This window comes from Rattus norvegicus, chromosome 14 (genome assembly GCF_036323735.1).
Source record: "Rattus norvegicus strain BN/NHsdMcwi chromosome 14, GRCr8, whole genome shotgun sequence".
Taxonomy (NCBI): Eukaryota; Metazoa; Chordata; class Mammalia; order Rodentia; family Muridae; genus Rattus; species Rattus norvegicus.
Genome location: NC_086032.1, coordinates 106,224,599 through 106,240,721, shown reverse-complemented (window position 1 = coordinate 106,240,721; position 16,123 = coordinate 106,224,599). Strand labels below are relative to the sequence as shown.

General features: G+C 34.4%; 1 long non-coding RNA gene across 2 annotated transcripts in view; it reads right to left on the bottom strand.

The window, feature by feature from the left end:
• Window positions 1-2,653: 2,653 nt before the first annotated feature.
• The window catches only part of LOC108352818 (uncharacterized), a 30,676-nt gene continuing 17,206 nt past the window's right edge, over window positions 2,654-16,123 (bottom strand). Inside the window, exons 4-6 of one of the 2 annotated variants that reach the window (XR_005493510.2) lie at window positions 13,077-13,152; window positions 4,108-4,172; window positions 2,654-2,961 (exon numbers count right to left, since the gene is read on the bottom strand). This is a non-coding gene — a long non-coding RNA (uncharacterized LOC108352818). The remainder of the gene's footprint in view (window positions 2,962-4,107; window positions 4,173-13,076; window positions 13,153-16,123) is intronic. The other variant, XR_005493511.2, reaches the window with a different exon arrangement.

Sequence of the window (16,123 nt, the reverse complement as noted above, 5' to 3'; positions counted from 1 at the left end):
CTAATTCCACGATTTGTCCATTGTGACAGTGGAGTGTTGCAGTCTCCCACTATTATTGTGTGACGTGCAATGTGTGCTTTGAGCTTTAGCAATGTTTCTTATACAAATATTGGTGCCCTTGTATTTGGGACATCGATGTTTAGGATTGAGAGTTCATCTTTGTGGATTTTTACTTTGATGAGGATAAATTTTTCTTCTTTATCTTTTTGGATAACTTTTAGTTGAGTGTCTGTTTTATTCAATATTAGAGTGGCTAGTCCAGCTTGTTTCTTGGGAACTTTTGCTTTGAATTTTTTCCCCAGCATTTTACTCTAAGGAAGTTTCTGACTTTGTCACTGATGTTTGTTTCTTGTATGCAGCAAAATCCTGGGTCCTACTTAGCTATCCAGTCTGTTAGTCTAAGTCTTTTTATTGGGGAATTGCATCCATTGATGTTGAGAGATATTAGGGACCAATGATTGTTGTTTCCTGTTATTTTTGTTATTAGAGATGGAATTATGTTTGTGTGTCTATCTTCTTTTGGATTTGTTGAAAGAAGATTATTTTCCTGCTTTTTCTAGGGTGTAGTTTCCTTCCTTGTGTTGGAGTTTTCTGTCTATTACCCTTTGTTAGGGCTGATTTATGCAAAGATATTGTGTAAATTTGGTTTTGTCATGGACTACCTTGATTTTTCCATTTATGTTAATTGAGAGTTTTGCAAGTTATAATGGTCTCAGCTGGCATTTGTGTTCTCTTAGGGTCCATATGACATCTGCCCAGGATCTTCTAGTTTTCATACTCTCTTTTGAGAAGTCTGGTGTAATTCTCATAGGTCTGCCTTTATATGTTACTTGACCATTTTCTCTTGATGCTTTTAATACTCTTTGTTTTGTGCATTTGGTGTTTTGACTATTATGCGATGGAAGGAATTTCTTTTCTGGTCCAATCTATTTGGAATTCTGTATGCTTCTTGTATGGTTATGGACATCTCTTTCTTTAGATTAGGGAAGTTTTGTTCTATAATTTTATTGAAGATATTTACTGGCCCTTTAAGTTGCTTATCTTCACTGTCTTCTATACCTATTAATCTTAGGTTTGATTTTCTCATTCTCCTGGATTTCCTGTATGTTTTGGGTTAAGATCTTTTTGTGGTTTACATTTTCTTTGACTGTTGTATCAATATTTTCTATTGTATCTTTTGCCCCTAAGATTCTCTCTTCTGTCTCTTTTATTCTGTTGGTGATTCTTACATCTATGACTCTTGATCTATTTCCTAGGTTTTCTATCTCCAGGGTTGTCTCCCTTTGGGATTTCTTCATTGTTTCTATTTCTATTTTTAAATCTTGGATACTTTTGTTCAATCCCTTTACCTGTTTGGTTGTGTTTTCCTATAATTCTTTAAGGGATTTTTGTGTTTCCTCTTTAAGCACTTTTACCTATTTACCTGTGTTGTTCAATATTTTTTAAGGGAGTTATTTATGTCCTTCTTAAAGTCCTCTAACATCATTGTGAAATGTGATTTTTAAATCAGAATCTTGCTTTTATAGTGTGTTGGGGTATCCAGGATTTGCTGTAGTGGGAGAACTGTGTTCTGATTATGCCAAGTGCACTTGGTTTCTTTTGCTTAGTTTCTTGAACTTGCCTCTTACCATCTGGTTATCTATGGTGTTAGCTGGTCTTGCTGTCTCTGACCCTCCTATAATTTTGTGAGTCAGCACTCCTGGGAAACCAGCTCTCTCCCCGTGGGGTTTAGGCACAGACAGCTTTGGCACAGGGTCAGCTCTGGATTCAGAAATCAACTCATATGTATATTGGTTTTGCTGAGCACCAATTCCTACCAGTAGGGTTATTAGATAAAGGGCAAAATTAATTGTTGTGTTAGAAAGTGTGAAATTCACATTTAAGTAAAACTGAGTTCATTTTGTTCCCAGAAGCAATATATAAAAGCACTGGTTTCCTCATATGGGCAATTCTAGAGAGTCGAAGTTTGTTTTGTTTTGTTTGTTTGCTTGCTTGTTTTTGTTTTTTCATCAGTCAGGAAACTAATTTCTCAGTGTAATTTTAGGTTTTTTTTTTAATTATGTTTGAGTATAAGGGCCTTCTGCCATTCAGATATAATCTTTTTATGGAGAATTCTCTGTTAATATCTTACATATTTTTATTATTTCCCTTCTAGTATACATAAGTGATTATACATAATGATAACAGATTTTAAAAATAATTTCTCCAAATTTATCAGTTGTCTTTAATTTTCCTCAAAATTTTTCATGCACTTTTAATTTTTATATAGATTTACTGACTTTTTATTTAGAATAATTTGAGTGCCAGAACCTAAGAATGGATTGATACTTCTCAACTAGAGCAGCATAAAAAGAACTTGGACAAAATAACACACACACACACACACACACACACACACACACACACACACACACACACACACATTGGGCAGGCAACTCACCACACTATAGTTTATTACAGTAAACTCTGTCTGGAAGCTAACGTTTCTTTAGCCTATCTGTCCCATACTCTGCATCTCTATATCTACTCTACTTGTTAAAGTATGCATTGCTAACCTTGAATTTATATCAGCTGGCATCAAAATATTGCCACAATTGTGCAAAGAGATTCATCAATAGTTTAGCTAGGAAAGGAACCAACCCAGAATTTTCGTTGATAATTTTATTACATGATGTGCTAAAAACACAGCAATGAAACAAATGATCTTTACTTTATCGTTTCTGTTTTGAGCTGTAAATGTTCTGTTCTGAATCAGCCAGGCTTATTTCTTTTAATATCAAATGTCCTTTAGAATAGAAAAATTGCACATTAATTTGATATCTGGCCACAGAAAGAAACCTAAAACTCATAATGGCTAATGTACCCTGAAAAGTGTAACTGTCTCTGTGTGTGAATATGCTGAGCTCTCAGTGTCTAGACTTCTTGGCATATTTTCTCTCTCATAATCACCAGATGATAAGGCTGCAAGAAAAAAGGTACATGGAATAAGTGGGAATATGTATGTAATAAAGAAAGGCAAAAAAGAAAGTAGTTAGTAGAAAAATCATAAGAAATAATATGTCCATCACAGTCAACTGAAATCAAAACACTAGAATGATACTTTACATCTTTTCAAATCTCAGTGAATAGAAAATGAAGCTGTTGTACATGGTACGTGAGTAAAGAATGTGATTAAGCTAATACTTCTTTTTGTTCAGTTTTCTATGAACCAAGTAACAAAATTTTGCACAGAGTAAGCATTTCTTATTTTAATTCAGTGAAGTGCTTCATCGGTGTATTCCACTTTTTCAATTGTAGAGTATTCATCTCTCTACTTCCCATCAAGTAAGAAGAAATTAAAGAAAAGAGCTGAAATTTTGAGCTTCTTAAAGGGAAAAATGACTATTTTAAGTCTATATTTCACATTTGGTGTATATATTTGTAGGTTTTCTTCTTCTTAAAATGTCATAGGATAGTTAAATTTTTTCCTGGGGTAATTTGAATGAGAATGTTTCCCTTAGGCTCATATATTGAATAATTGGTGACCAGAGAGTATTATAGTTGACCTTATTAGGTAGTGTGACCTTGTTGGAAGAAGTGTGTCACTGAGTATGGGCTTTGAGGTTTGATAACCCCATTCCAAGTCTATAGTCTCTCTGTCTCTCTGTCTCTCTGTCTCTCTCTCTCTCTCTGTTTCTCTTTCACTTTCTCTTAATAGTCATTCCATTTGTTTACATCTCAAATGATATCCCATTTCCCCTTTTCCTCCACATGCCCCCCAACTCACAACCTCTCTCTCCACCTTCCTCTTTGCTTCTATGATGGTGCTTCCCCACTCACCTACTCTTTCCTGTCCCACCTCTCAACATATTCCCTATGCTGAGGCACCAAACTTCCATAGAACCAAGGGCCAACCTCCCACTCATGGCAGACAAAGTCATCCACTGCTGTATCTGGAGCCATGGATACATGTACACTCCTTGGATAGGCCAAGTCCATAGGAGCACTGGGTAGTCTGGCCAGCTGATGTAGTTTTTCATATAGGCTTGCAATCCTCCTCAGCTCTTTGAGTTCTTCCTCCAGGCCTCCCCACAAGGGTCCATGAGTTCAGTATGATGGTATTTGTACCTTGGTTGTTGAGGTAGATGTATATTGTTTGAACAGTGCCTTCATATTCTTCTTTTTGTCCAAATCTATCATTTTCAATGATGGAAATACATATAATTTAGTACACTCATGACATATAATATTGAAACTTTAAAATATAAAACCAGACTAAGAAAAATAGAACATGTATGGCTTTTACAGCAGACTAATAGGTCTATGTTATAGAAAAATCAAAATTGCTAATAATGGTTTCAATCCACAAAGAACACCATGGACAAAATTCAAGAGATTTTCCTAAGTTCATATATTTAGTAACAATTTGGATGAAATGGATGGTATTGACTTATGGCTATCATTTATAATCTTTTGATATTACTTTGACATGTCTTTTCGCTTCTTTCTTACTGTCTTTATTTTCAACCTTGTCACTTAAACCAACTCTATCTTAATGATGTTATCTGTTCACGTATTTAAAAGTGTCATGCTTAGAAATAAATTTATTATCCTTTATTCTTAGCAAAGCCCATAAGCACATAAAACAGTGTTCTCATAGTTCTTTTTTATTTTTATTTTTCATTTATCAAAACTATTTCAGGCCTCTCTAACATCCATTGGTGACTGAGGATATTTTTATCAAGACTGGAAAAAAACAGCATCCTATTCAAAATTCTGGATCAGATTCCCTGTTTAGAGTCTTTCAATATGTCCATTGCTGACATAATCAAAACTCAGCTTTTAAGATGGGATATTGGCCTTTCATCATCTGGTTCTCAATTTTAGCCCTATACCTGACCATCTTTCACACTGACTTGCAGTTTTACATAATGGTAGAAGTTACTGGATTCATGAGCATTTGCATATATGTATAAATGCATCAATATGCACATATAAAACAAAATACAAAACACTCTGCCCTTAAGGAATGCACTATTTTCACTGTCACATAGTCCAGCTGCTATAGCAACTGCCATCCACCTGTTTCATTTCTTATTTATCTTCACTAAAGTGTAAATTTCATTAGGTAAGAATTATCTCTGTGCTATATTGTACTTCAAAGAAGAAAACAACATGTATGAAGTCACTGATTATGGTGGTCTTAATAATAGGAAAAGCCAGAAACTCTAATCATTAAACAAAAGAAAGTGTTTAAGATGTAATACATGTCCCATCAGAACAAAAAAGCCATAAATATTATCATTTATGAAATTCATAAGAAATAGTTATAACCATTAATTTGTGTTAATATTAATTAATCCTAAGGCACAATTCTGTCTATACCTCAATTACCATTATTTGAAGTACAGTGTCTCTAAAAGATCACTAATATATTTTGTATTTATTTAAACTGAAGAACTCCATTCTTTTTTCCTTTAGTCCTAGATTGTGTTCAAGATATTTGTATGACAAATATTATCAACAGGAAAAATGCCCAGAAAAGAAATATAAAAACGTATTTCATGAGTGTGGAAAATGTCATTTATTTGTGATGATATAGTATTCCTTTGAAAATATGTGTCAAGTCCTTCACAGGACAGTGAATGCAGGACATTGTTTTGCTCTCCAAAGCCACATATTCAATTATATATTTAACTTGGTAATACTCAAACTCTGAGGCACTTCCCAAAGCCAAACAGGCCAGAGCAAGGAAAAATCTGGTTATAAAATGGCTTAAATCTAGGGGAACTTTAGTATCTGTTTCATATTTGTAATTTATTCTCCTAAAATATGCCTTTCTCTTTTGTTACTGTATAAAGAGCCTAATATAGGGAAGACTTCAGACATGCTGAGTAGAAAGCTATTGGCTGAGTCTGTTTGGCCTCATATCTGAGTCTGTTTGGCTTCATTATCTAAGACTCATTTCTGATTCTCATGTCTGAGTCTCATGTCTCTGCTGCCATAGCCACCTCAGCTCCTCCCCAAGCCACAAGAACAACTTGGCAAAGTGCTTCTTTGGCAGCAGTCCCATAGAGTAAGATCCAATACACTGTCTAAAGAGGATAGGTATCCAGAATTAACTCTGTAATCCTTGTCATTTCTCTATACCAGTTTAAGATATTTGTTCTACTATTCTAAAAAAGAGGAAATGCTGACAAAATATTTGTTAAGTAGTTCACTGTGTACAAAGTTTTATGACTAATATTAATTATTTGATTTAATTAATATCAAAAAATGAGTCAGTGGCAATTGGCTATAATGTATTATTTCAAAGCATTTCGTACTTTAGCAAAAAAGCATGTCCCAGAATGTCAGAAATGGCATGCTCCCAGAAGGCCACTCTCGTCCCTAAGATAAACCATTCTGTGTGAATATACGCTATCTCAGTGTTTGTCACTTGCACTGTGTCTGAGAAACCAAAGGGCTGCTTCCACAGTTGAGATTCTGTCCACACTTGGTTCTATTCTCACCTGAGCTTTTCATGATTTGAGCAGGAGGCTCACCAAACACACATGTATGCATGCTGGAACAGCTAGATCTTGATTATTTTTTAAAAACACTTTTCCAAAAAAAATGTATGTAATTGTGTCCCTTGAAATAACTGACCTTCTATATTGGGGAAGTTTTAACACTGAAGTCTTTATGTACTTTAGTGTAATTGGTTTTATTATGTCTGTAGAGATTAATACATTCTGTAAACAATGGTTATGCCCTCAAATACAGACAGAAAGGGAGTATTCCACTGGTTTCATTTTATCAGGCAAATACTTGTTATTTTTTTTAACTAGGTATACTTTCTAGTCTTTCAGTTTTCTTTACCTTCTACTTTGTGTTCTCTTCTAGTCAAGAATTCAGTGAATCACTAAACCAAGTCATAAAAGTCAGGTGTGGAATGCACTTTGACATATAGGTGTAATAATGCAAATACCTGTGGCTTCAGTTTTCCTATTGGAAAATGGAAGTTGAAGACAGCTATACATACTGCTGAGGTTTGTATCTGATTATCTGGGAGTACTAGAGAGCCTATAATATTTCCTGTAGATATCGGATTCTATATGAGCAATGCCAAGAAACTCCATGCTTAGATATGACTGTGAAATTAGATATGACTGAGAAAAAGGTCAAGTTGGCTTCAACATGCATTTGAGAGTATGCAACCCAAAGTAAACACCAAATGGATTATTGTCAGGAAGTTACAAGGTCACTGGAGAACCAGCAGGGTACTCAGTACTTATACCTGTAACTGTTGGTAGCACTGTGTCCCCTGCACTCTACAATATAGCCCATAACTCTGTCAGATTTCCATGAGGTCTGCTGGGGGCATTTAAAACCAGGTAAGAACCTGCCACACCAGCAGTCCCCTGCCTGCCAGGTCATGCCCAAAAGCTGTAAGCTGTATCCTATCCCTATGATCCATTTTCAGACTACAACTTTGCCTGCCTCTCCAGAGGCCTGTTGGCACCAGGGGCAACTATGTAAGACAGCCCCCCAAAAAAGAAAAACACACACACATATCTACCAATTCTCTGCCAAGTCCCTTTAAAACAATTGATATTGGGTACAGCATCAATAAAATGTACCCTGTTCCCTATGCTCTGTGTTTTAGTCCAAAACTCTCTATTCTATGAGACCTGACAGTACAAGGGAGAGCCACGTAATACTCTTTCCTAAGCCTTTGTCTGCCAAGTCTGATTAAAGTACAACAAATACATCCAAGTAAGATCCATTGTGAAGCCCTTGCCCATAAAATACCCTTAGAACACATATAAGAGCCTTGAAGTACATACAATTTCCTGGACTTCATTTTCTGGCCCACAACTCTGCCTACTTTTCTGGAGGCCAATCTGGTACTATGGTCTCTAGGCCATGCTGGTACTAGGAATGCCAGGGTCAAGGTTAGCACCCAAAATCCCAGAGACCATGAAATATCACCAGGAGAGACATCCTATTGGACCTGAATACTCAGTAGTCACTAAAATCCTAGGCTACTCAGACCAAAAGACATAGAAGAAGCAGAACCAAAAGAAATAACATCAAAAGAAACAAACAAACCCACCTATAAAACAAGGATGCACTTAGAAATCAGCATCTAAACCTATAATAACCACAAATATCAGATTCCTGAAGACCAGCATAAGAACACATTCCACAACAGTCAGGTTAATATGGTATCATCAGAGGCCAGATTTCCTATTACAGAAAGTCCCAGATATCATAATAAAATGAGGCGCAAGAAAAGACCTTAAACCCAATTTAATGGTTATGATAGAGACCTTAAAGAGGATATGACTAAATCCTTTAAGGAAATGCAGAAAAATAAAACCAAATAGGTGAAGGAATTGAATAAAACTGTTCATGACCTGAAAATGGAAATAGAAGCAATAAAGAAAACACAAACCAAGGTAATTCTGGAGATGGAAATACCTAGGCAAGGATACAGAAACTACAGATCACCAACAGAATTCAAAAGATGGAAAAATCTCAGAAACTGAAGATATAATAGAAGAAATTGTCTAATCAGCCACAGAAAATGTTAAATCTAAAATGTTTCTGATGCAAAACATCCAAGAAATGTGATACACTATAAAAAGAGCAAGCCTAAGAATAATAAGAACAGAAGATGAGATCCCCAGATAAAAGGTCCAGGAAATATTTTCAACAATATCATAAAAGAAAAATTTCTTAACCTAAAGAAAGCAATGTGTATAAAATGTAAAAGAAGCTTACAGATCACCATATATATTGGACAAAAAATATTCCTGCTACATAAAAAATCAGAACACTATTTTATAAAACAAAGAATGGATATTAAAAGTTACAAGGGGGGAAAGGCCAAGTAAAATATAAAGGAAGACCTATTAGAATTGCATACAAATTTACAAAGGAGACACAAAAACCAGCAGGACCTAGGAAGATATTGTGCAGTTCCTAAAAGACAACAGATACCAGCCCAGACTACTATACCCAGCAAATCTTTTGTTCACAATAAATGGAGAAAACAAAATATTCCATGAGAAAACCAAGTTTAATATCTCCCCCAAAATTTATCCTTGCTGTATATACTATAAGGAAAACTCTAACCTAAGGATGTTAATTACAATCCCCCAAGGGAACATAGGAAATAAATAATTTCACACAAGAAATACAAAAGGAAGGGACACACACACACACACACACACACACACACACACACACACACACACACGCTACTAGCACCAACATCGAAACAACAGGAATTAAAAATCATTGGTCATTAGTATCTCTCAATGTACTCCATTCCCAAATGAGAAGTGAGACTCTCAGAATGGTGCAAAAACAGGATCCATCATTTTGCTGCATTTAAGAAACACACTTCAACATCAAAGATAGACATTACCTCATAGTAAAGGTCTGAAAAAATATTTTCCAAACCAACAGACCCAAAAAGCAAACTGATATAGCCATTTTTATATCTAATAGACTTCCAACCAAACTTAATCAAAAGAGAAGAAGAGTTCATACTCATCAAAAGAAAAAAAGAGTCCACCAAGATGATATCTAAATCCTGAGTATCTATGCTCCAAAAGCAAGGTCACCCACATTTGTTAAAGAAACATTACACATGGAATTCCACACATTATTGTATTGAACCCCACACTTTATTAGTGGAAGACTTTAACATTCCACTTTTGTCAATGGACAGGTCATCTAAAAAGAAAATATACAGAGAAATAATGAAGCTAACCGATGTTATGACTCAATTGGGCATAAAATATATCTACAAAACATTTTACACAAACACCAAAATATATACCTTCTCAGGACCTAAAAGAACCTTCCTCAAAATTGACCATATATTCAGTCACAAATCTAATCTCAATGGATACAATAAAACTGAAATAACCCCCTGTATCTTATCAGACGTCCATGGATTAAAGCTAGACTTCAATAATAACAGATATAACAGAAAGTCTACAAATTCATGGAAACTTAATAACTCTACTCCATGACCACTAGGTCAGGGAAGAAATAGAGAAAGAAATTAAAGAATTTTTATAATTCAATGAGAATGAATGTATATCATACCCAAACTTAAGGCATAAAATGAAAGCAGTGCCAAAAGGAAAGTTCATAGTAGCAACTACCTTCATTCAAAACAAAACAAAACAAAACAAAACAAAAACAACAACAACAACAACAAAAAACAAGCAAACAAAGTGAGATGTCATAGTAGTGACTTAACCTGAAAGCTCTAAAACAAAAATAAACAAACACACACCAAGGAAATAGATGGTAGGGTATAAACACAGAGCAAAAATCAATAAAAATAGAAACAAAGGATCAATACAAAGATTCAATTAAACAAAGACTTGGTTCTGTGAGAAAAAAATACATAAGCTAATCAAACCCTTAGACAAACTAAAATACAGAGAGAATATCCAAATTAATAAATAAGAAATTAGAAGGAGGACATAAGAACATATACCACAGAAATCCAAAGAATCATTAGTTTTTACTCTAAAGACATATTTCTGCAAAATTGTAAAATCTAAATGAAATAGACAATTTTTTGATAGATACCACTTACCAAAGTTAAATCAAGACCAGGTAAACAATCTAAATAGACCTATAATCCTTGTAATAGAAGCAGTGGTTAAATTCTCCTAACTAAAACATTCCTATTTTCAGATGGTTTTGGTGCAGAATTCTACCATATTTTCAAGGAAGAACTAATACCAATAGTTCTCAAATTATTCCACAAAATAGAAATAGAAGGAACACTGCCAAATTCATTTTATGAGACTACAGTCACCTAATACCTAAACCACAGAAAACCTCAACAAAGAAACAATTTCAAACCAATTTCCCTTATAAAAATTGATGCAAAAATACTCATGATCAAGTAGGAAAGATGCAGGGATGGTTCAACATGCAAAAATCCATCGATATAATCCACCATATAAAGAAATTAAAAGCAAAAAATCCACACCTGACCATCTCATTAAATGCTGGAAATGCCTTTGGCTAAATTTCTCAGATCTTCCTGTTAAAAGTCTTGGAGATATCAAGAATACAAGACATATACCTAATTACAATAAAGTCAATATACAGCAAGCCAACAGCCAATATTGAATTAAATGGAGAGAAATTGATATAATTCCACTAAAACTGAGGAAAAGACAAGGCTGTCTACTTTGTATCTATTAAATATAGTAGCTGATGTTTTTGGTAAAGCAGTAAGACAACTAAAAGAGATCAAGGAGATACAAATTGGAAAGAAAGAAGTCAATGTATCGATATTTGCAAATGATATGATATGTAGTGACCCTATACAGACAAATAGATGATGAATAGGTTGAAGCCTATCTAAAAACACAATTACCATCAATAAGCCTGTGATTTTGTCAAAATGGAAGCCTATTTTAATAGATGTTTCTTTAAAGCATACCTGTACAGAGGTCATCCCAGAATCACTTCAGAGGAGGTAGGGAAGAACTTCAGAGACCAATATGCTTAAAAATCACAATATTCTACAGTCATACTTAAGTACATTTTAAGACAACATTTCTGAACTGTGGGATTGCACTGTAGTTCTCCTTTTTAATATTTCTAACATGATCGCAAAGTAAAAAGAGTTTTCTAGACACCTATAAAACCTGTGTGGTACCCCCATTCTTCTACACATGTTGACTGGTAAGAATCATTCTCACTTTCATTTACTAACTCATACTATCTGCAGGCTATGTTTTTCTCCACTCAGTTAAATAGAAACTCGCATCCACTGAAACCCAAATACAGCTAACCTGTCACAAGGCATATGTTTGAGTTATGGAGGCAGCCTGCCTGATGGAATCCCAGCTCTTACACTTACTGGCATGTGACCTTCAATAAACTACTTAAACCTCACTAAGCTTTACATGCTGAGCCTAAAAGTCCCAGCCCATAAGAGTCAGCAAATTTTCTCTGTGTGTCTTTATGTGACTTGGTACTTTCATTCTGTCTATATTCCCATCATGTGCAGATGTGCATTCTCTTTCTGTGCAACAACCTTGTTTGATCTACAGACTCTTTACAAAGTATCTACATTAAAGATGAGAGGGGTTTTAGATAGGGTCCGCCATATTCTCAAAGGGAAACTAAGAGTTATCTAGAATTTTTTAAAGCGATACTGTTTAGAGTTAGGATGAAAAAAGATAACCAAAATACTTCAGAGGTAGCTAAAATGTTGTTTTCAATATACTAAGAAGTTTTAAGTCAGAACCTAAAGTTATCAGTCAGACATTCCAACCTATTCAATAAACTGGGAAATCATTGAAATTATCTGGAACATTGAGACCATCTGAAAGAATAAACATCACACACACACACACACACACACACACACACACACACACACACACACACACACACACAGTCCCATGTTCACCCTACAGAAATGCAAGAAGCATGAACTGGAGCTATTTATAAGATTGCGCAATGCATTAAAAGCTCAGCGATTATAAACATTTTGAAAACTATTCCCTAATGATTAACCAGCCAGCATTTTTAGAAAAAAAGAAACAACTTAATTTTGCCAACTCACTGTGGAGAACCTTGATGTTTTTCTGTGATTATCTTTTACAAGTCTCCTGGATTAGAAAAACTTCTTTTCTTGTGAGCCATGTGAAAGTACCAGCTTGGCTTTGACACTATGCAAAGTTGATCTCACTAGGTGTGCTACTCTAACCACTATGGTTATGAGCTTTTGGTGTTTTGCACAGCATGATTATTGCTTTGCTTTGTTTTAAAATTATATGTTTTCCATATTGTGCTTTTAAAGTTTATTGCATAAAATTATACATAAAACTAAATGTCATTCATGCATCTTCCAGGAGAAACAAAAGACAGAATGTCAAAGGACTTGGGATTTCTGTGAACATTAAAAGAGGTAACAAAAATGTCCAAAGCAAAATGCCTTTTTGTCTTTTTTGGTACTTATCCAGGCTTCCAAATTCTTTATGTTTCTTTTTTATATTTAAAGAAATATAAAGATTTTATATCTAATTATTTATTTAATTATATTTAATTATACTTACAAGTGCTGAAAACCAAATTCTTTATATTTAATTACAGGTGCTGGCCATACTTTCTGATTGGGGAAGCAATAAAAGACTAGAATAAAAACACCAGGAAATAAACCATAAGGAAAAACTATGCAATTTAGGATGAGTTTCAGGTTATTTGATTGTGTCAAGTCATTTGATTATAATACTTCTAACTCCTGAAGAAAGTTCTTATATTATAATTGGGTTCATCTTCCAAAAATAACAACAACAAAAAGTACTTGTGAATAAAATAGAGTTCTTTCTTGAGGCATATCAATGAGACATCACTGTGTATGTAGTAGCATATATTCCATATTGAATATATAAATCTAAACATTTGTCAAACTCGGAAAATAACTGATGCTATTATATAATCTATCTAAACATTTACTGTTTAGTTATATATTATTTATATATTTAGATAATATATTTTCTATTTGCATAATAATGTATGACAATATTATATATAAATATAAATTATTGTATCTGAGTATATTAACATAATTAGATAAATTATTTAGATATATACTTAACCCATGAAAATATCTCACAAGGAAATATATATATATATAATCCCCTTAATGACTTACTGTCTTAAAATATTTCTTAAATAACTTCCATTTTTAATTGTAAATATCTACAGAGGCTAAATACAGCTGGTGTATCCTTAGGTTTGCTACTTTTCTTTTAAACACATTGCCATTTCAATTTGAGAGAAGCAGTGGGCAGTGTTCCAGCTGTTGTCCTTCCTAATGTGGGCTTGACAGATATAGAATCTCCTTTTGTTAAGTCAGTACTCCTCTACATCCCCACCCTCAATTGTTTCAATCAGATTCCCATGAGATTAGACAAAGGATCTGAACCAGAAAACTGTGCAGTTGTTATTAAAACTTTTGTCCTAATGTTCAGGTACTCTCTATTCACTGAGGCTGGACAGCAGAGTCTCGAAATGACAAATCAGGCAAGAAGTCTTTAGACCCAGGATAGGCAAGCAACTTCTTTACTATCCCCTGACGTGTGCAATTCCTGCCAATATCTGACCCTAAATGTCCCATCAAACAAAACATTGTTTCACATCTATACTTAAAATTGCTGAAAACCAAATTTTAAAGAAGAATAAAAAAGAAGAAAAGAAAGAAGGAATAGAGGGAGGGGGAAAAAAGAAAAAGTGGGAAGGAAGGAAGTAGGAGGGAGGAATGTATGATTTGATGGAGAGAAAGAAAGAGGAGAAAAGGAGAGGAAAGGAGGCAGGAAGGAAGGATGGAAGGAAGGAAAAAAGAAAAAAGGAAAAAAAGGAAGGAGGGAAGGAAGGAAGGAGGGAAGGAAGGAAGGAAGGAAGGAAGGAAGGAAGGAAGGCTGTTTGGTCGATTAAAAAGTGGGTGCAAAGTGAAAAAAACAGCTTTTTTCATCTTTTGACTAAAACTCAGCCCATTCAGACAGATGCTAGTAAGCACTGTTTTTGGACCTTGACATTAGATGCAACTTTTACATGCCTACAGCAGCAGTTCTCACCTTGTGAGTTGTTATCCCTTTTTAGTCATATAAGAATATCTTGCAAATCAGATATTTACATTAAAATTCATAACATTAGCAAAATTACAGTAATAAAGTAGCAACAAGGTAATTTTAGGGTTGGCTGTCATTGGAACATTACAAAAGCTGAGAACCACTGGCTTACAACCTTTAATTTCTAATGTATCAACTTCCCTATAACTACTTAGTGTAAGTTGTACGGTTTGAGTGTCTTAATGTTTCCCTATCTCACACCAGCTGGGAATAATTTTGGAACATGTCCAGCTTCTTTCTATTTCAGTTTTTGTTTTTGTTTTGTTCTTATCTGTTCTGTTCTGTTTTTGGTTTGTTTATTTGTTTGTTTGTTTGTTTGTTTGTTTTGTCCTCTATGGAGCAGGACAGTAAAAGTACCATACAATGTCATTAGGAGAAATCAAAAAAATTTTGTGGGAGTAACCTATGGCAACTTGATTTTTGAAAAAGAAGCTAAAATCATACAATGGAAAAAAGAAAACATCTTCAACACATGCTGCTTTGTCTAACTGCATGTCTAAAAGTAGGAGAATGCAAGTAGATCCCTCTTTATCACCTTGCACAAAACTCAAGTCAGAGTGGATGAAGAACCTCAATGTAAAACTGGAATCACTAAATCCCACAGAAGAGAAAGTGGGAAATAGGCTTGTGTGCATTGGTAGTGGAGACAATTTCCTGAACCCAACACCAGTGGCTCAGGCTCTAAGATTGACAATTGATAAATGGGACCTCATGAAACCCCAAAGCTTTTGTAAGGCAAAGGATACTGTCAATAGGACAAAATGGTAACCTACAGATTGGATCTTCATCAACACTACATTCAACAGAGGGCTAATATACAAAATTTAAAAAGAACTCTAGAAATTAAACACCAACAACCCAAATAACTCCATTTAAAAATGGGTTACAGAGCTAAATAGAGGATTCTCAGTAAAGGAATCTTGAATGGCCAAGAAACACTTAAAGAAATGTTCAAAGTCTGATGTGAGGGGATAGAAAGAATGAGACATTTATTGTAGCTACAGAATCTGAGATTAATGGATACATGAATTTGCTTAGAATGTCCATTTTCTGTGCTGCTTATGTCTTTAAGTATCCTCTATTTCATAAACTTAATGAAGGCGCTTCATTATCAGCCATTTCATTTATCTTGCAACCTTTATTCTTCAGAGAGATTAAAGACAAATTTCATGAAAGACTAGCTATTTGCTGCAATTTCCAGCATCCATTCTGTTCCTAGTAAACCAAGACAGTAAGATCTTGGCCACTTTAATAGAGCCTTTTGGCATATTGCAAACCTCATTTGGGAAAGACCTTATTAGGAATTAAATGTGCTCACAATAAAAACTGTGGTAATACAACCAAGTAGCATAAAAATGTTTTAAAAAATTTACATTCAATTTTTTTCATTTCATAATTGAGAATCGTGGCTAGGTAAAAATGTGTATTTTAGAGAAATAAGAGTTAACATACAATTCATTGTGGTAAAGGAA